Below are 26,681 nucleotides of genomic sequence, written 5' to 3' on the forward strand. Positions count from 1 at the left end.
CTTGACAGAAAGAATCTTTTTCTTTCCCCTCTTTTTTGATTATTATTAAAAACCCAACAATTTTTGGCAACCACGAAGGGATTAAGAACTAGAGGAACCAGATTTCTTCTCCTGCCATGGTTTTCCCTCTCCCCTTTTCCTTCTCCCTCCTAAAAACCCTTTAAAGTCTTCTCAGGCTCACTGCTTACACCTGCCCACCAGGAGAGCTGGTTAGCTGGGTCTCTCCCTCACAGAGGCTGTCCCTGCTGCTTACTATTCCTGATACTGGTAAGCTTTAAATTCCCTGCCCCCAAAACCCCAGTCCAGCAGAGGGGGGTTCATTTTCCCTTTTCAGGGAGGTACTGGTCATCTCTCCTAACTAAATCCTGTTCCAAAAAACACCCCACCCAGCTTCCTATACTCCCTCTTTAAAAAAAAAACAAAAAAAACTCTTCCCACTCCAGCTAAAAAAAGTCCTCACCCTTAAAACCAGCCCATAATCCTTGATTTAAATCTCCTCACCCTGCCACTAGAGGCTAATATTGAGCACTCAGTTTTTGTTTAGTTTTGTTTTTCCCCCCTTTTCTGCTAACCTTTATTATGATTATTATTATTATTAAAAATTCTACAATAGACATATGTCATTATCTGAACATTGGTTTTAAAATCAACAAGCAAGAAGTGGCCTTGGGATAATAGAAAGCAAAACACAATTTCTCAATTTCAATCCAATTCCTCTCTCCTATTTGATTCTGGGTCAGTCACTGTCTAGCTATATTACCTGTCTAAAATATATATGTACTGAAGGACTTAATGGTTTTGTTTGTCATTTTGGATACCATAATGTGGGCATAAACTTTCTTTTAGCACAATAAGATTGAGACAAAATATTTTCAGAACAGAATCTCAGAGGGTATATAAAACTCAGCAATCTTTTTGCTTCTTTAACACACTCTTAACAATACTGTACTTGTTAGGTCATGATAGCAGAACTCAGTTTCTTGAATATCAGCTATGTACAGTAGACAAAGGCAACAATGTAGAGTAGAAAATAGCCCTTTTTGTCTTTTCCATTATTATTTATGATACCACTAATTTAGCTGACTAGCTGAATGCTTTATCTTGCTGTAACCGAGTGTTATTTAAAAGGATAATATCATCCCAGAGTTAAAAGGGACCTCAAAGGCCATCCAAGCTAACCTATACCCAAATAAGAATTCCCTGTATAATAATCCAAAGAAGAAATGATCCTGCCTTTGCTTAAGGCCTCTAGGGATGAAGGGGTACCCAATGCCTCCTAAAACAGATCATTTCACTTTTATACAGATAATCATTAGAAAGATTTTTTTCTCACATCATCGAGTTTAAATCTGTAACTGTAACTTCCACAAACTGCTCCTATCTCAGTTTCAGGTTCCAGATGTAACAAGTATTCTACCACATTATATGCCTTTAAATACTTATATATAATCGTTATGTATCTGTTTATATCCCTCACTCCAAACTTTTCCTTCTCCATGACAAATATCCTTGGTTGTTTTCTCTGATCTTCATATTGAATAAATTTCAGCTGGTTACCCATCTTCTGGATATTCTTCAGCTTCTCAGTGCCTTTCCTAAAATGCAGGGCTCAGAAATGAACATAATCCTTAGCTGTAGTTTGACTATTCTACAATTCTGAATCTACCTAAGTATACTATTTTCTGACACTACTTCATTTTTCATTGGCTGTTCTCTTACACCTGGAACTCTCTCCCTCTTCTTTTCTCTCCTGACTTTTGAAAGTCTTATCTGCTAGAAGCCTTTCCCAGGCCTCTATCATCTTAGAATCTTCCCTCTGAAAATATCTCCAATTTACCTTGTATGTATCATATTTATACATAGCTTTTACTTGTCTTCAAAGGCTGTGAGCTACTTGAGAGTAGGAACCAGTTTTGTTTTGCATCCCCAATGCTTGACACAGTACCTAGCATACAGAAAGTGCTTAATAAATATTACTTGGACTTGACTTGATTTTGTCATGCCACCTACACTTCTATCTTCCTCTTCCACCTGGGGCCCTGGGCTCTCATAAGTAGCCTTTTGCCTTATCTTGCCAAGAACCAGTCTTCCACTTCACTTCCAAATCAAGCTGCTGCACTGGATGCAGTCTCCTCCCAATTATGTGTTGCTTTCTTCATTATAATGTAAGCTTCTTAAGGGCAGAAGCTGTCTAGTTTGCTTTTATTTGTATCCCAGTGCTTATTATTATTAGCACAATGACTAGAACACAGGAAACACAATAAATGTTTTTTCATTCATTGAAGAATACTGTGAAAGAATTTAAATTTTAAAAGGTAAGCTAAATGCTTAAATACTTTTCTAAAATCTAAGCAAACTATAACATTCTTCTGATCTGACAGTTCAGTAAGTTGATCAAAAAATGAGCTTATTAGTCTGATATAACTTGCTTTTAGAAAGGCAATTATTTTCTTTTTTTTCCAAATTAAGAAAATGAAGTTTTCCAGTCACCATCTTAGCCATTTCCAAGATAGATTCCCTATCCCCTCATCATCACATTCTTTCCAATTCAAAAATAATTCTCCTGAGCAGAGAAAACATTATTAAAGAAAGAGTTTATCTAAAGGACTCAAGATAAAAAATGCTACCCACTTTAAGAAAAAGAACTAATGTAGTGTGAATGCAGATTGAAGTGTACTACTTTTCACTTTATTTTCTTCATGTTTTTAATATGAGTCTTCTTCCATAGCATAATCAATGTGGAAATGTTTTGCAAGATTGTACAAGTACAACCTAAATCAAATTGATTACCATCTTGGAGATGAGAAAGGGGACAGGAGAAGAGAAGGAGGGGAAAGGGAGAGAATTTAGAACTCAAATTTTTAAAAAATGAATGTTAAAAAAATTTTTACATGTAATTGGGGGAATATTTTTAAGAACATTTTAAAAGAGTTTAAACAGCTCTGGTTTCCCCTTGGCTTTCCTAGGCAATCTCAGCTTGCTCTGCAATCTGATTCTCCTGACACAGTTTTTACAAGACTGCACCATATTTCTGTATCCATCCTCTTTACCTGACATTGCTTCTCTCTTTTGCTTAGACTTTTAAAAGAATCTAATTTGGTTGCTGAATTCCTTGGGAATGCACAAAAGTCTCTTTGGCTGATTCCTTCTTTTCTCTTCACTGGAATTATTTTTGTGTGTTTTTAGAATTTAATTCTTAAGAACTTTCTATCTTTACAGGGTTCATATTCCCCTGCAGAATTTTAGAATTTTAGCCTAAAAAGTTCTATCTATTCTCTTTTTGAACTCTTTAAAATATACTTTCTTAAAATTTAGGCTACACATCAGATTATTCCTGAGTTATTTCTCCTTTTCTTTCACAATTCCACAATTCTAAGATGGACATAGTACACTGGTGACAATATAATTTCTGTTTCTGCCTCTACTGCTCTTCACTCAAATCTCTCCATGTCATCTCCATCCATTCTTCCTCTAATTTTCTTGATTCTTTCAAATGAATATATATCTTCTTAATGAATAATGCTGCTTTGCCTCTCATTTCTTTAACCCTTCCTGTCCCCCTTCTGAATGAGATATATTCTTCTGAACCCCAGTACCATTATAGATTTAAATCCCAAATGTCAGTGACAGCTATGAAATCAAATTTTCCCCCTTTTGGTAGAACTTCTAGGTCATCTTACTTGTTACTCATATTTGAGGCATCTGTGTACAGGGCCTTAAAACCTCTGTTTTAAGAAAAACACAATTTGGAAATATGTTTTACACAGGAAAAAACAATTATCTTCCAAGTTGGATTGACCACATTTCCCCAAAATGCTTTTCACACAAGTAAAATCTCCAAGATTTTCTTTCTGGTGCCAATAAATAAGTTGTAGTAAGAGTTTCAAGTATTTGGATTTATTTTAGCAGGAAATGATAAAATGCATTTAGATCGTTTGCTAATTTGAGAACAAAGGAAAAAAGATAGAACTCATTTCAATATAACATAAAACTGAAAAATATTCCAACTCACAGAAAGCTCCTCCATAAAAAGTTACCACTCAGGATTTATAATTTTGTTTAAAAATGAATAGCACATCACTCATTACTATCATTTTGATTGTGTACTGACAATCCAATTATATTCCATTGGAATAATACTATGGCCAAAAATTCTCTTCTCATTAAGTGAAAACCTTAGGACTTTTAGACTTTTACAAACCATCACTTGCCCTAAGGTAAGATAGCAGCTTCTAGAGTAAGGGGATAATAGAATGAATGGTATTCAGCTCACTCAACTCTAAAAGCAGGTCTTATCTCACTGATTCTCTGACCTACTCTTTACTATAGCTGTTTGAAAGTTTTATAATTTTCCTTAAAGGCTCTCTGCCTTTGCCTATCCTTCCTCACCAAAGAATGGATGGCATCACAGCATACTTCATCAAGAAGAGAAATGTACTTTTTAAAACTGGGAGGAAAAAAAAACAAAACCTCTCCCTACCTCAAAATCTTCCTGGCTGTTTATTCATACTCTTCTCCCTTCTTGTCATTTCAATTAGAAGAGGTAACCTTCTCTAAACCACTTCTGACATCCAGAGCAGGGATAGTAGAAAGGACACTAGATTTGGAGCCAGAGGTTCAAATCCCAGCTGCATGTGACCGGACAATTCACTTCATTAGGTGTCAGCTTCATTATCTGTAAAATGAAAGGACTGGGCTAGAGGGTGTCTAAAGCCCCCTCTAACTCAATGGTCTATAAATCTTCCACCCATGTTCATAAGCTACCCCACAGCCCTTTCCAAAGAGTAAGTGTTGAATAAGTGGTTTTTAAAAACCAATGAAATCCCTTTTCTGCCAGCAGACTTCAGTAGTAATGTTACCTATATTTCTCTATCTTAATTTGCTAGAATACATTTGTTTTGCATATCAAGGACACCCATACAAAAGATATAGGGAACTGAGGTATAATCTAAGTTGGGTTAAATGGTTCAAATATACAATTTATAATGGATAAATACTAGAATGAGGCAAATAGTGGCATAGCACAGAAAGCTATACATGGTAGGTGATCATTTTAATTTACTTAAACTACGGATCAAGATGTTTCTCATCACCTTGAAAATCTTACTGCATATCAATATGTCTATAATTTTCCTGGACAGTTGAAAATTCTTTCCTTCATATAGCTTAAGATGTTTCTATACGTAGGTATATGTCCATATATGATTATCTGAATTATATTTTCACCAGACAATGTGAATCTGATTATTTACTATTTAACATCTACAGAGTATTCCAGCAAATGCTTAATAATACTGGTTGGATTCTATTACAATGAAAACCATGACAAAAATATTATTAGATAAAGTATGATTAAGCACAAAGTGCTGGAGATAAAAATAAAAGCAAGCAAGACAGTCATTGATATCTCAAGGTTTTTACATTCGAGCAGGGAAAGACAATACAGAATGGGGAGCTAGAAAAGAATGGAATAAAGGAGTGACTGGAGATGTTAGGGGAAGTGCTATAGAGGTTTGAAAAAGAGCAAGTTAAGGCCAAAATGGGTCTCTCAAAGCCCAGGACGGTTCCTGAAGTAAAGTCCAGCTTTCTAAGAGTAAAGGAAGTAGAAGTAATGAACCAAGTTAGAGATGAAATATCTGAAATAGAGGTCTTCATTACCTCTGCTAAACCTGTCACTCCTTGCTTTGCTCTGTTGTGGAAATCCTTCCAGAGGCTTCCAACTTCAGAGTTACACTGGACTTTGTCCTCTTCCTTCTCACTGCATCATCATATCCAATTGACTGCTTAGTTGTATTGACTTGTAGAGGTAGAGTCAATACAACTAAGCAGTCAATTGGATATGATGCCTCTACAACAAATGGTGTCTGTCTCATTCTCTCTACCCATACTACTACCTGCCTAATTTAGTCCCTCATTTCTTACTTCTTCTATTACAATAGCCTAATTATTTCCCCTGGAGCTAGCCTCCCCTCCTTCCAATCCACCCTAATACAACTGCCAAAATAATCTTCCAAAAGCACAATTCTGACTAAGTCACCTCCCCCAACTTGCTTAAAAACTGAAGTAGCTTCTTATTGTCCCTAAGATAAACAGCATATCCTTATACTGCATTTAAAATTTTGTACAATCAGATTCAAGCTTACATTTTAAAGACTTATTTCACATCATTTTTCCTCAAAACTATTTGATGCTCTCCAAAATAGCTTCTTACTCTCCTGCCTCCTTTATTCCAAATCATGTAAAATATATCTATAAGGAATTATGCTTTTGGAAGATTATTTTGTATCCCAAAGAGATTAAGGAAAAGGGAAAACAACTTGTTTACACAAAAGTATCTATAGCAGTTCATTCTGTGGTAGCAAAGAAATGGAAAATGAGAAGATGCTTTATCAATTGTGGAATGGCTGAGTAAGTTGTGGTATATGATTGTGACAAATATTGTGCCATAAGAACTAATTAACAGAAGGGTTTCAGAATAATCTGGAAACACTATATGAACTGATGCAAAGTGAAGTGAGCAGAACTAAGAAAACACTGCACAGAGAGTAATATTGTAAGAATGATCAATAATGAAAGACTGCTATTCTGATCAAGACCATGATCCAAGATAATTTCAAAGGACCCAAAATGAAAAATGCCATCCACCTCCAGAGACAGAACTGATGAAGTCAGAGTGCAGATTGAAGCACACTTTTTCCATTTTTCTTGTTTATATGTAAGTTTTCTTCTGCAAAATGGAAGTAATGGCTAATATGGAAATAAGTTTTGCATGACTTCACATATAAACTCAATATCAAATTGCCTCCCTTCTCAAGGGGAGAGAGCAGGAAGGAGAGAATTTGGAACTCAAATTTTTTAAAAACAAATGTTAAATTTTTAATGTAACTGAGAAATAGTTAACAAAATAAAAATATATTAGAATAAAAAATTAAAAACAAACATCATCATAAATCACTTAGGGTAAATCTAAAATTATACCTTCTCTGCCAGGCCAAAAGTTTAAGAATTAGGAGATAGGTGCCTCAGTGACTAGAATGCCAGGCCCAAAGATGGAAGATCCTGGGCTCAAATCTGGCCTCAGACACTTCCTAGCTGTGTGACCCTGGGCAAGTCATTTAACTCCATTTGCCTAGCCCTTGCTGTTCTGCTTTGGAACTAATATACAATATTGATTCTAAGACAAAAAGTAAGGGTATCAAAAAAAGTTCAAGAATTATCCATCAATGTAAAAAGAGAAGACATTTTATTTCTGCAGCTGTGATATCTATAACATTTCCACATCTGTGATATAAGTAAGGCTTCAGAGAGTTCAGTAAATGATTGAATATCATTTAATTATATGAAAGACTTCATGTATTTTCATATTACTCATATCCTAACAGCAGCACTGCCAAGTTACTTTCTTCAGAAGTGTTTTTTTCTAATAAACTCAGTTTTTACATCTTTTTTTCCTAACTTCATTAAGATACTAAAACTATATCACCTACGCAAATCAGATAACTCAGGAATTTAATATTAGAGTAGCTGCTAAGTATAACAACAAAAAGATATGTATCCTTATTTTTAAATATCTGATTCCATGGTTTTTGGAGTAAAAAAAAGTTTGTTATATTAATATATTTATGTCTAAGCTATCTCATTGATTAAGCTAAAAATCATAGCAGAAGCTATTTAAAAAAAATAAACAGGTTGTTTTGGCCAATGTTTATGTTAGGGCATACAAAATAAGGAAAGAACTTGACACTTGGCAGTGATTATTCAAGGAGTCCTGAATAGGTATATTCACAACACCAGAAAGCCAATATAAGTGTTGAAATGTGAGCTCCCAGAATCCAGTGTGAAAAACTACTGCTAAGTAATTTACATCATAAATTGTAAGTCCAAAATGGCACTAGCTCTACAATATGCAAATGCACAGTCTAATTTCATTTCAAATTACTGTCACTTCCTTTCACTAGAATCCAAAATAGAGAAGAAAATGAAAGAGCTCAATTCAGGAGCTGAAAGGGGGAAAAATACTGAGAGCTTCAATCAGATCTGCATGAGTCATGTTGTGTCAATTGCATATTCCTGATTTCAAGTCTTTAAAAAAAGAAAACTCAAGGACCCTTCAAACTACATTCAAATCATATGCCTGATTAGACAATTGATTCACTTTACTGAGCATTTTTTTATTGCTTGATTCTGATCTCATGTTTTCAACCACCACAGAAAATATGTTTGCTCAGTGTAAAGAAATGATGAAGATTGACCTTTTCAGTTCAACAGCTGGCTGAGCTGAAATTTAAATGGCATGTCAGAATTTTATTTTACTAATTTGATGTAAAATCAAAGACTCAATGATGACAGGCATTCAGATCTTATTTTACTCTAGGAATTTCAGACATCTTCTTGTATTTCTTTAACTTTTATAAAATATGATAAATACAATCTTCTCATACCAAAATAAAGTATCACCAGAAATGAGACATGAACTATTACTGGGAGAGATGGGTAGTAGAGGCTCTTTCCTTTTTGGATTGTTCTCATCTATTTTTCTGTTTATAGAAAAACTGAACATAAGGAAAAAGAAGAGACATCTGTGCCCTCAAAGCCCTACCTAGCTCCTTGATTCATTCCAATGTCTTGTTTCTAGTTTCCTATCCAATAGCATAATGAGAGGCATATTTCTTTCTTCCTTTTCTACCTCATAACCTGGCAAATGATGCAGCATTCCCAAATATAATCACAGAATTTTTCTAAAACTGGCTTGCAGACAGAGTATTCTGAATTTATCATCCCATATTTTTAGTCTATAAAATAAGTATTGTCCTTATCCCTCATACACCTCTCCATATAACCTGTACTTCTTTCCGGCCATGCCAACCCTTCCTCTTGTGCTATAAATCATGAAGGTAAAAGAATATAATCTTCAAAAATTACATGCTCAGACCAACCCTTGAATACCACCCTCCATGAATGCTTAACAAAATAGGAAAAAAAGAGACAACGCATCAAATTCTTCTAGACTAGCAGTTTGATTTCATTAGGCCTTTTGGGGTATGAGAGGGAGTAATAATTTGCACACAGCTCTAGCACGCAGTTGAGGTAGCATGAACCAACAGGGTGAATAAGGAGCATACTGGTAAGAATGAACTGAAAAGCCACATGGTATGTGGCTGGTTTCACTGATGGCCCTACCATATGGAACACCAAAGAAATCAAGTTTAAATTTTTAAGAAAAAGTTCTGTTTGAAAATGGGAAAAATTGGAATAACAGAAATTTAGGGGCTCTCAAATTAAAAATTATGTTTAATCTTTTACCACTGAGTTTCTCTCTAGAGTTATTTCTAGATACAAAGCCTTATAGACTCTATAGATTTTAATGTAGAATGAAACCTTTTCAAGTTCGGTTTTGTAGAGGAGTTCAACCACAACTGTTACTCATGTTTTTATTTTTATTTATATTTTGCTTTTAGTATTGTATGTGGGAAGTTTTTGCCAGGAAACTGAGCTTCCCTGTTTGATAATATGAAAGGTATTAGTTTTAAAAAGTATATATACCTTGTACAAAATAATAAAAAGCTTACTGGGCCATATCTAATTAAAAGGGAGTAAACTGATCACCAATTAGAGATGTATTAATTATTTTCAAAAACCTCTAGAGGGCTAGATATACATTGGGTTCCCTGGAAGAGATAAATGATTTCCTAAAAGGCACCCTAGTGACATGAAAGAATGAACACATCTCCAGTAAATAAAATGCAAGCTCTTCTGTCAGTAAAATCAGGTACACTATTTTAGTTATCTTTTTTTCTTTTGCATAGAAGTGTTATGTCCTTACTTAGGACAACTTTAAATGTAAGTAACATGTTCTCTTTCCTTGTGAGATTTACAGTACCTCAACTGCCCAGTAATAATCTCCTCCCCCAAACAGTGCTCCCTTGAATTTAAATTGTAAGCTGATAACAATTACATAAGCAATCAACTACAATGAACACAAAAAAATGTAATTTGCTGTTAAATACAATGTTCAACAGTTAATCCAACAGTATAGTTAATAATATAATGATTATCACATCAAATCCATGCACAATTCTTGCCAAAATAAATTGCCTTTAGCTACATTTAACATATTTGCCTATGAAAGATTTAAGCCATCATTTGAAATATCTTTCTATAAGAAATGGTAAAAAGGATGAATTTAGAGAAACTTTGAAAGACTTTTATGAATTAATGCAAAGTAAGGTAAGCAGACCCAAGGGAATAATTTATACAATGACTGTAGTACTCTAAAGAAAAATCCTGAAAGATTTAAGAATACTAATCTATGCAGTAACCAATCATGACTCTAAAGGACCAATAAAGCAAACTACCCACATCATGACAGAGGAGCTGAACTAAAGATGCAAAATGAGGCATACATTTTTAGACATTACCAATGTGTGTATTTGCTTTGCTTGCATATACTTAGTTGTTACAGTGGAGAACCTTTTAAAAATTTAGAAGAGGAAAAGAAAAATGAGTCCCTAAAACATTGTATTAAAATGCATAGAAGAGAAGGAATTTCAGAGGGAGGCAAAAATATACAGAACAGCTTTGAAATAATTTGAACAATTTAGTATATACTTTTTTAATGTGTCTATTAAAGAAACATATATAATCTTTGTCATTTGCATATTAAAATGTTTATTGGTGTTAAGTTTGGAATAACAAAAAATTAAAATTATTTGAAGAAATAAAACCTTTTTTACTATTAGCCTTGTCATTCATATTTTATGAGGAAATTTGTGGTTGCAATAGATTGGCTCTTCTTTTATACATATTTCCCCTTCTCCTTATTGGCACATTCCCTTTTCTAGAATATTCTATGTATGGAACCTTCCATGTTAGAAACTTCTGGCCTTTTAGGGAATCAACTAAGACCCTGACTTTTCCCTAAAAATCCTTAGTCCTCATGTCCATTTTCCAAGCCGCTCTGATGGAGTTGAAAGAGTAACATCCATCAAAGGAAGACTGACAAGAGCTTGGCATATTGCCATTACAGAAAAAAGTCTCTTCATGGATAACATTCTACTCCTGCTGTGACTTGAAGCTCATAGAGCCCAAAGCTTTGGTAACATCCCTGATTGAACCCTTCCATGTCCTTATTCCACCTTAGAAGAGTCAGCAGCCAACCTACTTGGAGGAAAGAGGAGAAGGTTTCTTAGTGTCCTTCCCTGGTTGCTCTTTCTTCTCTTTCCATACTCCCTTCCATGCACAGTTGAAGTCGTGCCATCTAGCCTTCTGTGTGAATTAAAGCATGCTGAATAAATGCCTATTGCTTTTCACTGAATAGGCTATTATAAAGGTCATGACAGTGCTTGAGATTTGACCCTGTGATGCAACCAAACCAACAACAAATGTAGTATTTTCAATTCTTCTAATGATAATCCAACTCTATAGTGGTTTTGGAATACTGTAAGGCATTCATGATATAATCAATACTTCAGAAATAGTCTCAATCCCCAAAAAAGACTAGAAGTAGTTTCAGTAAGTTTTCATTTACTGTTATCGCTCCATATGTAAACATGCAGAAAATATGGCAGATTTTCTAGGCTGTTATAAGTAACTATAGTCAGGGTTTCATTATCCATTTTCAAAAGGTATCAGAAACACATCATAGCTCTTGGTTTACTTATCCAAAGTTGACAAAATGATTGGGCAGAAAGAAAACCATCATCACTTCTCTTCAAGTCACCCTCTGAGGGATTCGATGCAAGGGTTATCTGGTTAGAAAGTTAAAGATAGAAGGGGATTAATGATATTTTAATGTGAGGTTTTATATTTTCCAAAAATCTTTTTTATTTGATTCTCACCATCATACTATAAGATACAAAAAAGAAATATAATTACTGTCATTTTAGAGATAAAGTCCAAAGAGGGTAATCAGACACATAGTCAGGTCTAAAACTCAAGTCTCCTGAAATCTGTTTTCTTTTCCACTATTCCTCCATCCCAGTTTTCAGGAAGTAATTATGCCCTAGTAAAGAGTAACACCTGGAACATACTAGATAAAGTATTCACAAGATGTCAATCATGTCAGAAATTCTAGGACTTGTACTATCAAAAATATGTATGTTTAAAAAATACATAATAAACCTAACCACAACAGTAAAGCTAATTATGATTTTAGCAAAACTTGAAAACAAGTAAGCCCACCAGAGATTTAGGGAAGATTTAACATTCCGGATGACCACCATCTATTCAGTCAGATAAAAATTCTCTGCATTTTTATTCCAAGTTCATCATGGAAATGGTTACAAAGGTCAAACAGTACTGGAGAATACTTAGCCTTAGAGGAAAACATTGGCTGAGATAAAATCCAACAAACTGTTATAATTATGTTAGGAGGCAATAAAGTAAAAGTCCGATGAGGTCTTATTAACAGTAATGGCCCTTCCCAGGCTTGGAGAACTGATGATAAGATATTCTTCCCTCCTTGAAGAAGAAAGGCAGGGTGCTATGAATGCAGAATACAATATTACTCACCATGTCAGTCAGTTTTGCTTAAACCACTTCTGTGTTACAAAGGAGGATTCAACTGAGGGTGGAAAAAACTGTTATGGTGAGATTATTTTGGTATAAATGCAAAAAGCAACAAAAAATTTATTCGTCATTAACAATCCACTTGGACACTAAAAACAAAACTGAAAAGCAATTACTTTAATGTCAAAGAATACAAGAGAAGAAAATAAACAAAGAGTTTTAGAATATACCTCTTTATTTCGCCACAAGTAGTAAATAAAGGTCCAGATCTCCCAAAATATTAATGTCTTTGCCATTCATTTGACATATATTTATTATTTGAGAGAAGTAGTATCACAAAGTAAATAGGAAGGAGGCAGTGAGGTGACTCAGTAGATGGAAAGCCAGGCCTAGAGACTAAGAGGCCTTAAGTTCTAATTCAGTCTCAGACACCTAGTTATGTAACACTGGGCAAGCTACTTTACCCCAGATCTTCTGCCGTGGAACTGATAATCATTATCAATTCTAAGACAGAAGGTTAAGGGTTTCAAAACACAAACTAACAGTGAATAGAGAGCTGGCCTTGAATTCAGAAAGACCCAGGTTCAAGTCTCTGACACATACTTGTGCTGACCCTGGGCAAATTATTTAACTTCTAAATATTCTAGGCAACTTTTTTTAAGACTTTGGGTAGGTACCAAATTACATTGGTCCAGAGTCAAGTTCCTTGTCCCTATCACAGATCTAGTTCTGATCTCTATTCCTTTACTATTTTTGGATGTACTGAATTAATTCACAAGTCCTAAAAGCCCCTTTTTGCTTTCATATGTTTCCTGCTTTTCAAATTAGATAATAAAACTCCTTGAGGTCTGAAATCTTGTAAGATCTATTTCTACCACTATTGGCCCAGAACAGTTTCTCCAAGAGTACTTGATAAATGTTTGTTGATTAATTTTCCACTATCATACCCACATTTCCACTTCTGAGACAGACATAAAATTAGAAATAAATAACAAAAAGTTATGTGTGCCTGGCACTAGAAATCTAAAAATACTGTCAAAAATGACATCTGGGACAGGAAGGAAATTCAGAATATAACAGAATTTTTTTAAAAGAGACATAGAAATTAACCCAAATGAAAAAGCTCTGCCTTCCAAGAACTTATACTATTAAGGAAGATGTTAAAAAAAGACAAAAAATAGTATTTTCTCAAGCATAAGATAGGTATTTTCTGTAAGGGTTAAAAAATTAAAGTTGGACTAAATATATGAGTGTGGTCGCTGAAATTAATATATCTCAAGTCTGTAAAAAATACTCGAATACAGGACTACAATCCCCATGAGCCTTTGCTCCACTTCCCCAGAATGCCTTGTAATCTCACCTGGGCTGATATCGAGAAGGTATTTAAGTTGATTCAAAGGCTTTTGAGGGCTCTTGGACTTCCGTTTTGGGGCAGGCATGGCTTTTTTTCATAATGTAGGTGAGGTTGTGTCTAGGCCTCTCTACGGCCTAGACACGTGTTTCTTATCCTGTATTTTCTTTAATCCTTAATCTTCAATAAACCTCTAAAAAAAATATAATACTCCTTGCAGAGAGAAACTAATTTCTACCTGCCTTAGTCTCCCCATCTCCCTAAATTTTAACTGTTACAAGTCAAAATGACTTTTATAGCAGTTTATTTAAAAAATAGAGGGAAAGAAGGAAAGTAGAGAAATGAGAAAGAGAACAGAATAAGAAATCTAACTTAATGAGCTAGACTATTTGCTCAGGCCCTGGCTTTACTCCAGCAGGACTCCAGAAGCCCCTGCTGGAGGGCCTGGGGTAAATTAAGCCAGGACTCCAGCCACACAGCCTCCTCCTCCAAGATAGGGGAGGGGGCCTCTCTGGATGTTAGTCCCTCCAAAAGCCAGGAAAGGAGTCAGCTTTTTCACTTACTCACGTGGTAATTCTAAAGGAAGATCCAAGGGCAGTCCAAGGTCCCAAGCCATCACTCCTCCAAAGCCAAATTCAAAGGAGAAAATCCTGGTCACAGGAAGTTCTTGCCATTTTAAAAAGATCCTTTTTTGTGTCACTTCCTGTGCCTTCCTTCCACTTTACATGGACCAAGTGCAGTTTTAGCATTTTCTAAGGACTGACCAGGAGGCAGTCAATCGTTTCTGAGTTGTCACTTGCTCTAGCATGTGGTCTGCGGACCTCCCCTCACTTAAGGAAATGTGGGAATTTATACACTTCTGGTGATTAAACCTAAAAGTGGGTAGGGGAGAGCTAATCCCATCTTCACATTTCTTTTATAAATTTTTTTACAAAATCCGAAGTTACTGAATTTTTCTCTAAGCTTTGCTCTTTTTAAGCTTAACAAAGGAAATTATTAAATGGAGACCAAGGAGATTAGAGTAAGCCAACACTGGCAAGAAGGAAGTAAGGATGAACAAAAGAAGGGAGGATTAGTGAAGAGGACAATGATAAACAAGAGAGGACTGACAGAGTTCAGAAGAGAGATTTGTATTGCTCAATCTAAGATCTGTACAATTTCTGCTATGGCCTAACAGCTTTGCTCTCCTATAAGTGGGTAGCATGCTGAGAGAACAGCATAAAAATGGACCAGAGGTCTGAAAGACTTTTCTCTGCCAGATGAAAGTGAGAGAAAATAGGAGTAGGAAGAAATAGATGATGACATCTGTCAACATTTCATTTGGCTCATACTAATCAAGTGCACTCAACAGCAATTGAATTTACGGTCTCTAATCATCTGCATACCTTCTCCATATGGTAAGAAGAGTAACTGTTAAGAATTTTAAGTGACTTGTACAGAGTCATACAGTAAGTAATTGAATAAAGCAAGATTAATCTCTCTGCTACTAATGGAGAAACAGAAGCAGTGGGAGACTAGACCACAATGATAAACTGAAGGGTCTAGATGAACAGGTCCTAAAAAAGGTTACAAAACTGGTACAAGGACAGGAAATGTTATGGACAACTTCAAATAGCGAGAGGATATCTGGAGATCTCTCTCAAGTGAAATCAAAGAAGCTAGTAAACTGTTTCTTTAAAAATATTTTTTTATTTATTTTATTACTTATTTCCCAATCATATGTAAACATTTTCAATATTCATTTTTTTATTTAAATTCCTAATTCTTTCCCTCCTTCTCACCCCTCCCCGACCCACTGAGAAGGCAAGCAATATGATATCAATTATACATGTAAAGTGATGCCAAGCATATTTCCATATTAGCCATATTGAAAAAGAAAACACAGACACACAAAACAAGAAAAATAAAGAAAATTGGGGGGGAAATGCTTCAATTTGCACTCAGACTTTGCCAGTTCTCCCTCTGGAGGTGGACAGCATTTTTCAGCAAAAGTCCTTTAGAACTGTATTGGATCATTGTCTTGTTCAGAGCAGTTTAGTCTTTCAGAGTTAAACATTGTTTTAATGTTGTTACAATATACAATGTTCTCCTGGTTCTGCTCACTTCACTTTGCATCAGTCAATGTAAGTCTTCCTGGATTTGTCTAAAACCATTCTTATCATTTCTTATAGTATAACTGATATATTATTGAATTTCCTTGCTGACAATTTCACCTTTTAGAAAGGGGAGAAAGCATAATAAGGAGTAACTTGACTGGTGAAATGGTAAGGTGGTGAACTTTGAGAAGAAATAACCATACCAATCTAATGTTCATTGATAGATAAGAAAGGTTGGACAGAGTTTGATGTATAAACTAGGTTTTGGAAAAACAAAGAGTTCAGAGAACAGATAATATCATCCAATGGCCCAAGACTTTTATTTTTATTTTTTAAGACCCTTACCTTCTGTCTTAGAATCAATACTGTGTATTGGTTCCAAGGCAGACGAGCAGTAAGGGCTAAGCAATGGGGCTTAAATGATTTACCCAAGGTTACATAGCTAGGAAGTGTCTGAGGCTAGATTTGAACCTAGAACCTCCCATCTCTAGGTGTGGCTCTCGATCCACTGAACCACTTAGCTGCCCCCTGGCATGAGACTTTTAAAAGAAAAGTTGGCACAAGAAGGATAAGAAGCTCTTAAAAACAAAATGCATGAATATATTCATCATTGATTCTGATCCCAAAGAGGGAACTTACGTAAAGAAACTGAGGTGATTCAACAGAGTGCCCAAGGATCAATTCAGATTTTTAAATGACAGATATGAGATGGAATAGAGGGCAAGTGATAAAAAAAAATGCAAAAGAGTAGTACAGTCCTTAAAAATAGCAACAAGCAAGTCAAAGCTGGGAAAAATTAAAGCAGCTAAGATGAGAAAGGAAGTTATTGATTTGGTACAATTTTTTTTCAGAATTACTTATCAGAATTAGAGTATGCTCTTCAAAATATAGAGCTAACATAATGTAAGCCCAAAACCCATTCCCAATGGATCAATGGTCAAAGGATAAAAATAGTTCTCAAAAGAATTGTCAACTAGGGGACAAGTGGGTGGCTTAGTGGATTAAGAGCCAGGACTAGAGACGAAAGGTCATAGATTCAAATCTGGCCTCAGACATTTCCCAGCTGTGTGACCCTGGGCAAGTCACTTGACCCCCATTGCCTAACCCTTACCACTCATCTACCTTGGAACCTATACAGAGTATTTGGAAATACAGAATATTGGTTCCAAGATGGAAGGTAAAGATTAAAAAAAAAAAGAACTGTCAACTATTATTATAAGAAAGACTGCTCCAGATCATCGATAATCAGAGAAATAAAAATCAAAACAATTCTGAGTTTTTATCTCACTCTCAGCAAATTGACAAAGATAGCCAAATATTAAAATAGTTAATAATAGAGAAGCTACAGGAAGATATGAGGGTACTATTGGTGAAGCTGTGAATTGGTCTAACCATTCTGGAATACAATTACACTAAAAGCAAACAAAACAAAAAAGTTATTAAAATGTCCATAACCAGAAATTCTCCTCCTACATATATACACCAAGGAGGTAAAAAATAGACCTAAATATTTATAATAACACTTTTTGTATTAGCAAAGAACTAGGATCAAGTAGATGTTGTCCATTGATTAGAGGATAACTAAACAAATTGTGGTACAAAAATGTAATGGAATATCGAGTGTCACTTTTTAAGAATGCTATTAACAAGTTGGAGTACATCCAAAGAAGGCAGTAATGGAAGGAGACTTGGAACCATGCCATATAAGGACTGGTTAAGGAGCTAGAGAAGAGGGAAGGACTGGCAAAATAGCTCTCCTCAGGTATTTTGAAGGGCTGACAAATGAAAGGAAGGATTGGGTTTGTTGTGCTTGGCCCCAGAAAGCAGACCTAGAAATGACAAGGGAAAGCTGCAGAAAATATTTCAATTCTACTATAGGAAAACTTCCTAAAAGTTCAAGCTATACAAAAGTACAATCAGTTTCATAACAATTAGGACAGTCCCAAAGTGCAATGGGCTTCCAGGAGAGGTACTAGATTCTCCTTTAGTAGAAGTCATGAGATAAAATCTGGATACTTAAATGTCAGGTTTGTTATAAAGGCAATTCACAATTTGGCTTTTACGGTCTTTTTCAACTAAAATTCTGTTAAAATAATAATTTGTTCAAAATATGTTCCCTTAGAAGCAACAAATTGGGGAAAAATCTTTATAACAAAAAGCTCTCGCAAAGGTCTAATTACTAAAATTTATAAGGAGCTAAAAATTGTACAAAAAAGCAAGCCATTCCTCAATTGATAAATGGGCAAGGGATTTATGAATAGGCAATTTTTCAGATAAAGAAATCAAAACCATCAATAAGTACATGAAAAAGTGTTCTACATCTCTTATAATTATAGAAATACAAATCAAAAGAACCCTGAGGTACCATCTCACACCTAGCAGATTGGCTAACATGACAGCTATAGAAAGTAATGAATGCTGGAAGGATGTGGCAAAGGTGGGACATTAATTCATTGCTGGTGGAGTTGTGAATTGATCCAACCATTCTGGAGGGCAATATGGAACTATGCCCAAAGGGCGCTAAAAGACTGTCTGCCCTTTGATCCAGCCATACTGGGTTTATACCCCCAAAGAGATAATAAGGAAAAAGACTTGTACCAAAATATTCACAACTGCACTATTTATAGTGGCAAAAAAAAAAAGGAAAATGAGGGGATGCCCTTCAATTGGATAATGGCTGAACAAATTGTGGTATATGTTGGTAATGGAATACTACTGTGCTAAAAGGAATAATAAACTGGAGGAATTCCATGTGAACTGGAATGACCTCCAGGAATTGATGCAGAGTGAAAGGAGCAGAACCAGGAGAACATTGTACACAGAGACTGATGCACTGTGGTACAATCAAAGGTAATGGATATGAGAAAGAACACTATCCACATCCAGAGAAAGAACTGTGGGAGTAGAAACACAGAAAAAAAAAACAACTGCTTGATCACATGGGTTGATGGGGATATGATTGGGGACATAGACTCTAAAGGATCACCCTAATGCAAATATTAATAATATGGAAATATGTCTTGATCAATGACACATGTAAAACTCAGCAGAACTGCTTGTTGGCTATGGGTGGGAGGAGGGGAGGGAAAGAACAGCAATTATGTAACCATGGGAAAATATTCTAAATCAATTAATTTTTAAAAATTTCAAATAAAATGAATAAATATGTTCTCTTATTTTAGAAAGGCCAAATTATGAAACATAGGTGATTATGAATTCTAACTTCAGGTCTATTGCTATAAAAGGCTTGAGCTGTGTTTCAATATTCCTATAATAATAATAGGAATAATATTAATTATCAGTTTGTTAAGGAGTTAGGAGGACTTACTAATATATCCTTGTAAAGTTCTATATGGTTTTCAAAGGTCAGAAATGAAATAGAAATCCGGTTACTTCAAGGTCATTTTCAGGTATTTCTCTGATACTTAAATATAATCAAAGTCAATAGCTGATCTGTTATAATGAATATAATTAATAAGTGAAATTTAAAAACTAAGACTTCTAAGATTTGTCATTTAAACTAATACTATGAAAGTTTTTAATTTAGTCCATTTATGTATAACCAACTAGCAATGGCAAAAAATATTCACTCTAAGTCAAAATATATAATAATACAATATGGCATAAGACAGGTTATGAAGTAGGATCTAGACACTGTAGCAAATATAAAACATCAGGAAAGAAACTCTGAATTTAGTTTTGTGATCCCTAATAAACTAAGGCCAAAAGCTTTCACATTGCATTCAAATTTCAGTCAGGTATATACATATAGTTTAGGAAGAGTTTATAGTAATTTACTTATAAAGGTGAGCTTAGTTTTAAGACAATATGCCATATATATATATATATATGTTATAATCAGCCTCCCAAGATACATTTCTGATGGGAATTCCAGACTGATGATTCCTTCTTTACTATCCATTGTAAACCTTAAAATTTCTTAGACTTATAAATGTTGGAAATTTCACCATTGGGAAATTTCATACTTGGAAAATTTCTTACTGATAGTGTATTGGAATGTGAACCCCATTGGCATGGGAGGTTCCTCCTCCTCCCTTCTTAAGATTACTTTAGGACAGAAACCTTTTGCTGAACAATGGAAAGGACTTTGACCTATGCTTAAGCATAGAACAGGAATTTCTTTGAGTCATGATTGATTTTAGAATTGATACAATGGAGATACTTGGAATCAATCTCCACCCTACTCAGTCCTAACAGGATTGAGGAAGGGCTGCAGCATAGATCAAAATTTAATTATTCCAATCTCTACCCTACTCAGGTTAACAGGATTTAGGAAGGGCTGTAGCAAAGGATCAAAGATTTAATTATTTGAGAATATGACCTTCAACAGACATGTGCAAAGCCAGAGACCTCTGGGCGGTCCTGGGTTAAGCTAGAGCCTCCATTGGCACAGGGAAATTGATGGACAGTGATTGGTAGATGTGAGAACTGAGGGGAGGGAACTTGGATGGTTTCCTTAAAGATAGAGGGGTCTGAAGACTCAGGGGGGTGGTTGAGGAGTTGGTCTGAGTGTTTGGAGTGTGCTCTGAGGAGCTTGCTCTGAAGGAAGCTGAAGGTGGGGGCCTCTGAGACTGTTTCTCCATTTTGATCACGTGAGTAATAGGGACTGATCTCATTTCTTTGCCCCAGCTATGTAAGGGCTTGGGCCTTTTTGGCCCAGCCTAAACAGAGGGGGTATTTAAGCCCTATTCCCTTCTCTCCCCTTTCTCTATCTCTAATTCCTTTCTTCCTCCTGTTTGTAATTAAACTCTATAAAAGGCTGACGGCTGACTTGAGTTTTCATTTAGGAATTACATAGCTGAATTCCTTGGCGACCTTAAATTAATATATATCAGTCTTTTAAAGTGATTTCCTTGTCACACCATGGAGTTTAGTTGCATAAATAGGAAACTGATAAGATAGTTCCAGGGACTAATAAAGAGTTAGAATGTTAAATCACAAAGGGCATAGAGTTCAAATCCTTCGAATCTTATGAATTTAGACAAGACTCTTCTTTCAATGGCTCAATTTCTCACCTCTAAGTTGAAGAACTTAACCTAGAAAATGACCTCTAAGGGTTCCTTACTCCTTTAAATTCTAGATATCAATGCCATATCATTCCCTACTGAAAGAAGGAAGAAAACAATCTATATTAAAAACTGATTATCTACCACTTTTAAGTATTACGGTAAACTCAATGAAGAAGTCATGAAAAGCTCAATCTTCAAGGGAAAGAATTTATAAAATTCCATTTATGCCAATATTTACAAAAAAAACAACACCTAGGATTCTGTAGTTTTTAATTCCTAAAGGTTCACCATGGGGCACCATGATGATTAAAATAAGATAATATGTCTCTATTTTTTTCCAAACAACAAGCAAATTCCAGTGGAGGTGAGAATGTACAGAAACTAAAGATAAAGGTTGCACTGATTATTGCTGCTATTGGATACTGTTTAAGTCCTTTTAGAGCCTCCACCAGGCTCTGAGCTCCTTGAAAGAGATTATTTGGATTCTTGTTTGTTTTGTTTTGTTTTTTGCTTTTCTTTGTATCCCTAGCACTTAACATGGTGCCTGGCCTGTAATAGAAGCTTAATAAATGATTTTGACTTGATGAATTGTCAAAAGGACAATGAGAATAATGATTAACAATTATACAAACTACTTCTGATTTATTAATTTTACAAAAAGGTAGGCATGTTGCACTGCCCTGGAGATCAGGCAGTTTTATATTCTGCCTTCCACTTTAATGAGAAAAAGGCAAATCACAAAGGACTCAAAGTGATAAATGGCATTTAATCAAGAAAGTCTCTTATGTGCTGTGAGAACAATATTCATTCATAAATAAGCCTAAAATCCCACTATATCTAAATATATATATGCATATATATTAAAAAGCACAGTAATTACTCATAATGCCCATAAATCACAAAGAAAAAGATTAAATCAGGTTCAATATGCTCTCTTTACTAAGGCAGGGAAATATGTTCTAGAAATATTTCCATTAAAAGGCAAAACAAATATTATTATTTAATATTGTCTTTGTGTAATCCAGAAAAATACTTATCTAAAAAACCTCCTCAAATCATCCTGGTTAACCAAAGTGATAATGAATTTGTCAAGAATGAAAGCTCATGTATCACTGCCAAAAAGAAAAGTGACTTTCACTAGTAGTATTTGTATAATTTCATCTATAGGCAGAAATAGAGGACTAGAAAAATATTCCTGCATTTTACATTAAGTTGCATGATTAACACATTTTATATAGATTGACTTTTCCTTGTCCTGTTTTCTAGTCTGTCTAATAATACCTTTCTATATGCTGAAACAAAAGCAAATGCTCATATTAAACAGCGAACTTTAATATTTTCATTACCTATTCTTTAATATGAAATATATAAAGCTACAGTTTTATTTTAAAGCAAGCATAAAAATGATTTTTAATATTTAGAAAAATATTTGTTCATCTTTACTTTAAGGAAAGCAATATGGCTAATAAGGAACAGAGAAAGGTTCAAATACCAACTAAAATAATAAGATATCCATTCACTATTTTCTCTATCTGTAGTCTTCTGATCTCAAAGAAAAAATTTTATATACAGAATGTATATATAGGTACATAACATATACACACACATATAATCTATGTATTGCATAACCTATGAAATTAATATAATTTGTGAAATCTAGGCTCTGTACTAATGGATAAATAGCCTTCTAATTCTTTACTGAAGTGTGAAAAAACAGGTCTTCTTCCTTTTCTTCCTTAGGGAGAGGCATGTTGGAAAAGAATCACACAAAGCAAAAGCTATAATTGTATAAATTGACTACTTAGTCTTTTTTGCCCTGTGTGTCCACTGACTAATCCACTTAAAAATAGTTTCTCATCTAAAGAATAACGGAGGTCTGGATATGTGAAGAATGCCTCAGATGGCATCTTTCTATGTGAAGAATGACAAGTAGCTGATTCTATAAGAATCATTATGTCAGGTAAAGGAAGTACTTTGCAAAGACAAACTGAAGCATGCAAAGATATTCTGCCACTGGTTCCAGTCGGCAAACCACATGAAGAGGAGGCTCTTTGGCTAGAGCAGCATTCAAAAAGGCCCATCAACTAAACCAATATGGTACAAATAGCTATATATATATATAAATAGACTATACTAATTTACTTATTTAGTGTCATACCTAACTACAGAGTCAGAAAAAAAAATAAAATTCATCTGGAGAAACAAACAATCAAGAATCTCAAAGAAAATAAAGAAGTGGAAAGGATGCAAACCTAGCAGTACCAGATCTTAAATGCTAAAAAAAAAAAAGCAGTAATCATCAGAAACAATTTGGTAACAGATTAGGCTATACAATACACAGAAGCAAACAAGCACTGTAACATAGTGGTTGATAAATCAAAAAATCTTAACTACTAGAATAACAATTCACTATTTGATAAAAACTGGAGAGTAGTTTGGCAGAAACTAGATAAGACCAGCCCCTCTCCCTCTCCCTCTCTCCCTCTCTTCCTCCCTCCCTCTCTCTCTCTCTCTCTCTCTCTCTCTCTCTCTCTCTCTCTCTCTCTCTCTCTCTCTATATATATATATATATATATATATATATATATATATATATATATATATATATATGTAAGCTCCAAATAGATACATGTCTTCATAAAGAGTGACATCATAAACAAAGTAGAGGAGCAAAGAAAAATTGCCTTTTAGATTATGAATAAGAAGAAAGTTAGGGACCAAATAAGGGATATAAAAGATCACAAAAGGTAAAAAAGAATTTGGATTACACAAAATTAAAGTTTTTGTACAAACAAATCCAATGCATCTAAAAGTATAAGAGAAGTAGATAAATAGACAAAAAATCCTTGGAGCAAGTTTTTCTGATAAAGGTCTCATTTCTAAGATACCTTGGGAAAAGACTCAAATTTATAAGAATAAAAGCTATTCCCAAATTGATAAATGTTCAAAGCCATGAACATGCAGTTTTTAAAGAAATGAATCCAAGCTACCAAAAGCCATATGGAGGAAAAAATGCCCTAAAAGGCTTATAGTTAGAGAAATGAAAATTAAAATAACTCTGAGATTCCATCTCACACACACCCAACAAATTGGCAAAGTTGACAAAAAAGAAAAATGACAAATGCTGAAGGGGGTGTGTTAAAATAAATATGTTAATCCAATATTGGAGGGCTACCAAACTAATCTAGCTGCTCTGGGAAATAATATGAATTATTCCCTAAGTTATTGAACTGTATATGCCCTCTGACCCAATGATACCTTTGTATGAACTGATATACAGTGAAGTGAACAGAACAGAGAACAGAGTGCACAATAACAACAATGCTGTAAAAGTAAACAACTTTGAAAGAACCAAAAACTATGATCATTGAAACAACCAATCACAATTCCAAAGAATTACATGACACATAATGTAATATATTCCCTACCTTCTACAAGAGATGTGATGGATTCAGTGTAGATTAAGGAATACATACACATATTGTGTTTGTATGTGTATACACAATGTAGGAATTTGTTTTTTCTTTATTACCCATATTTTATAGCAGATGTTTTATTTTTCTTTCTCAGTAGCAGGCAGGAGAAGGTTGATTTTCACTAAATTGAAAAAAAAATAAAATCTGAAACAAAACAAAAAAGTCAGCTTTAGCTTTTTTTTCAGGTTTTTTTTCCCCTCAGTTTTCTTCCAGAAGCTTGGTGACCAGGGAAAGTGTGATCTTTTGAATTGGAAAGGTCCAGAGGGTTCTTTCGCATTCCAATATTCCAGTTCCATTTGAGTTTATAGTCAGGCAATATAAATACTCTGAAATATGAAAGGAGTGAAATTCTCCTTCTGTATCCCAGCATTTCACCTGACAAATTTGGAGGCAAAAAGCAACAAACCCTCACAGAGAAAACTTTGGGAGTGACCCTCAGAACCCTCACCGTTTCATCTAGCATTCATGCTGCACCTGGACCTGAATTTTGTAGGATTGATGCTATGTAGGAACTAAGCTAGATTTTGAATCTGCTTCTCTAAAGACTGAGGTGGTGGGGAAAGGACTATTTGTATGTTTGTTCTTGCTATTATCTTTGAAGTAGATATTCCTTCATGAAAGCTAAGATGCTAAGTGGTTAAATGGAACTGGAACACTAGTCACATATCCCTAACAAACAGGGGAAATAAAGCTGGTGAGTCCATAAGTTAGTGGTAGTAGAAAAAAATTCTTCCCCAAACTCTTCAGTGTATCCCTAGATCCTTGAAGGCAAGATGTAACAATCTGACTCTTCGTCAGTGGGCCGGATCATATATACTACAAAAGCAAGTGGTCTCATTAATACAATATTCCTCAAATTGGACACAAAGTCTGCCTTTTCAAAGATACCTGCCTCATTTTCCAAACTGTATATTTAAGCACATAAACTCAATGATCCATGCAAGGTCTCCAAGAATTATTTTATTTCATCCCAACCCTCTCATCACTTATGAAATGCTAAATTACACACTGATTATATGGAAAGCAAATAGCATCTGAATTTGTTCAGTATCTTTTAATGACTTTCAATTTTAAAATAATTTAAAATTTAAAATAATTATTCTACCAACCCCTTAAAATTCTCTCTTGGGGGCTCATGTCTTTCATCTGCTAGCAATAATACTTGTACTTATCCTATCCTCCTCTCTGAAGCAGTCAAGGAAATTTAGAGATTCTCTCACTAATACAAACCTCCTATGTATTCACTTAGGGCAAAACCACACTAAATAAAGTTGGGCAATAATGCCATTTTCACACTGCTTAAGATTTTTTGCTAGCTCAGTTAATACCACAAATGATCTACTAAAAAGACAAATGATTAGAAACCTCTTTCACCAATAGGTCAATATATCAGTAAGTGCTTTGTTTTGAGAAAGTGATAGGACTTATGCGTGGCAATCACCTGTTAATGTTGTTTTAGTTGAGCCAGTTTTCAGCCTTATCTGACTTTTCCTGATCCTACTTGGGGTTTTCTTGGCAAAGATACTCTTATGGTTTCCATTTCTTTCTCCAACTCATTTTACAGATGAGGAAACTGAGGCAAACAAGGTTAAGTGACCTACCCAGGGTCACATAACCAGTATCTGAGGTCAGGATTGAACTCAAGAAGATGCGTCTTCCTGTGACTCTAGGTCTAGAACTATCCACTGTGCCAATCAGCTGCTCCTTAATATTGTTTTACCTAACTATTTTCAAGAACTCAAAGAAGTTCCATTGACAATTTGTTGGGAATTGTATAATACCTTGAAACAAAATTTCCCAGTTAAAGGGGGGAACGTGATGGGATTCAAAGGGGCAGTAATACTTTTATTATTCAGGCTTTACTTTGAGAAATCACCTCTATGTGGTCCTTGAAGTTAGTATCACTAATTGTTGATTCAACTAAAAGTTGAAAAGCTAAAAGAATTGCCAGGTATTACTGAATAAATATTCCAGTCTTATAGAATCTGTATAATATCCCAAAATAAATAAAAATTTTAGTATAAATGTATTTGTAAAAATCCATGAAACAGATGTTTTATCTCTGGAGAGATAAGAGCCCCAGAAGTCCCTGAAGAGAGAAGCAAAATTGTGAGACACCAGAAGTTAACAAAAATAAACTGTATATGAAGGTATACGTATTAGTCTTAGGATTCCCTATTTCGTATCCCTTTGCCCTTGAGAGAGACTTCCTGTTTACCAT

General features: G+C 34.8%; 1 protein-coding gene across 9 annotated transcripts in view; it reads right to left on the reverse strand.

Moving 5' to 3' along the window:
* The window catches only part of FRMD5 (FERM domain containing 5), a 372,966-nt gene that overhangs the window by 317,565 nt on the left and 28,720 nt on the right, over positions 1–26,681 (reverse strand). Inside the window, exon 1 of one of the 9 annotated variants that reach the window (XM_056810377.1) lies at positions 4,481–6,905. The exons of the other annotated variants lie outside the window; for them this stretch is intronic. The gene's annotated coding sequence lies outside the window, so the exon portion shown is untranslated. Of the gene's footprint in view, positions 1–4,480; positions 6,906–26,681 lie in introns of those variants that run through there. 9 annotated transcript variants of the gene reach the window in all.

Source organism: Monodelphis domestica, chromosome 1, assembly GCF_027887165.1.
Source record: "Monodelphis domestica isolate mMonDom1 chromosome 1, mMonDom1.pri, whole genome shotgun sequence".
In the NCBI taxonomy this organism is placed as follows: domain Eukaryota; kingdom Metazoa; phylum Chordata; class Mammalia; order Didelphimorphia; family Didelphidae; genus Monodelphis; species Monodelphis domestica.